A 2500-nucleotide genomic window follows, 5' to 3' on the forward strand; every position below is an offset into this window, starting at 1 on the left:
ACGCAAGACCGCTGCCCTCTGCACACTACCGCTCATCGGCCTTGTCACTGGGGTGCCAACTACGGGATTCGTCCCACCAAAACTCCAGCCTCCGACTTCCACAAGCTCCTGCCTTCAGAAGCAACTTCGAGGAGACAACCAACAAACGCAGAATATACGACCACAACAAAGAGAGAATACCAAGAAAACAACCAAATCAAGCCACCTTGTGTTTTTACCTGACACCTTTTACACTGCTTGCCGAGTTGCTAACTACAACCGTTTCAAGCACTCACCAAGTACGCAAGACAATTCACGTGTACCACCGCGAAACAAGGTCAATTGGGGCACATCGCCCTACGAGGGAATTGCAGGCCCAACCGTGAGTCTGGGAATACTTTGAAAAGGCATTGACGAAGGACCCCCACCCTACACCTGCCGACGGACCACCACCTCAGCACGCTGTCGTCACCACAAACTTCCCCCAACTTAGAGAACTGTTTAAAGGTGCATTTATTTATGATAATTAGGACGACATATTTTCCAATTTATTTCTGTATATTCTTTTCTTGTTCTCACTTCTCACCGTCAATCACCACCCTCCTTCGTGTACTAATTCTTCATCGCTTTCCTTTTTTTCTTCATCTCTCAGCTTTCCGAAATATCCATATCGAGAAAACTAAACCTCAAGAATGATTTGCAATTACGATCTCGCAATCTGGCTGATGCATACATCCTTGGCATTCCCACAGACTTCATATGCTACTCCGAACAAGCACACACACGTGACTCAACGCCTCCACGAAAGTGGACACAAACACGAAACTACACTACCATCACTCACACCTGCCTCCTCACCCCCCCCTTTGTCAAACCTATTCCTAACAGCCCCTGAAAACATTAACAACCTCTTGCCTGCTAACAAAACTACCATATCTTCTGGTGTTAACCCCATCGAGACAATTACTAAAATTAATGGCTCTAATTACCCTCCCTCAGCATCCCAGCAATAAGGGGAACGTCTGATTTTTTCGGCATTTTCGCCCATCTTGCCGAAATTGAGTTAGATACATTTCCAAAGAGTTCCAGGGCCTCCGCTTCTCCCTGTACTTGTATATCGTTATTTCACGGGAGTGTTAGTGTGAAAGATGGGTGTGTCGCCCCGTAGAATTACAACAAGCGCCTGACGAGAAAACACCTGTTGGGTGAGTGGCAGGCGAGCCCTGTGGTGCTCCGGCGACGAAGCAAGCGGTACCGTCAGACAGGAGAACGATAATTTTTTCGACTAGTAATATACGTGGTAAAACCCTATTAGAGCAACGATGAAAGTAAATAATAGATAATTATATCATATGCAAGTATTTCATACATAATTTCTTATCTAAAATATGAAAAATAAAAGGGGAAAAAAAACTTTTTTACGCATTTTTAGTTCGATTTTAATGTAATATGGCTCATTGTGTAGTTAATAATAGATCTATTACATGTTGTAATAAGGATTTGCAATATTTTCATGCTTCTTATAAAAGTGACATAAATTTTCTAAAGACCCTTTTAGGTTGTTGAAATAGTCGCCTTCGTAAAATATTCACACACAAAAACAGAAGGCCGACTTCTATAAACTGGCTTCCGTATATTGTAGTAGAAATATTGTTCTATGCAGATATGAAATCAGATTTTTTTTTTTTTTTTTTTTTTTTTAGATTTTGAAGAAATTTTGTAGAAAAATAAAATATCTACTTGTTCGAGAGGGTTTTTGCTATTTTTGTCTGTGTTTCATGTAAAAGTGAGATATGTAAGAAAAATTTTACTCTTTTTTTTTCTCTTGAAGTCGCCAACTTCGGAATCGAAAGAAACCCTTCCAAACAAGTTCTAGCTACAGTATAGTTCTGTCGAAAAATCTAATAAAATTGAATGTTTTATTGTTTAGAAGATGGGGAGTTTTCCCCACCCGCTGCATTTTCAACATTTCAGTTTTTTTGACAATAATTCAAAAACCGTTTGTGACCACAGAGATCAGGCGAGGGTCTAAATAAAAGGGTGTGAGTTTCATTAAAATCAGCGGAAAAAAAAAACTTTCAGACATCTTTAAGTGGAAACCAGTCTCATCTTCCCACCAATGTCTTCCTTTTTGGCTAAAGTAAGAACAACACTGGCTGAATAACTCCACAACCTAAGTGAAATCCCAAACTTCTGTCCCATCTATTCAAACCTTTAAGAAAATGATAAATTGTTTACTGACCTGATAACTGAAACAATACTTTACTCAACCCTCCCGAGAGAATTAGTCGAGACTGTCTGCCACAATTACAACCCACCCAAGGACGAACATATGATCTGTGTTAGCTATGCCATAACTTGTAGTAGAATGCACATGGACAAGCCAATAAGCACAGCCAATGCACATGCGAAATGAGTTGCATTTCCTCAGGAGATCAACTCACAAGAGCGCACAGAGTCATCCTGCCACTCACCCAACTAGCGTCCTGGGCACTCCCCCAACAGATTTTCCCCCACCCAG

This window comes from Penaeus vannamei, chromosome 26, assembly GCF_042767895.1.
Source record: "Penaeus vannamei isolate JL-2024 chromosome 26, ASM4276789v1, whole genome shotgun sequence".
Taxonomy (NCBI): domain Eukaryota; kingdom Metazoa; phylum Arthropoda; class Malacostraca; order Decapoda; family Penaeidae; genus Penaeus; species Penaeus vannamei.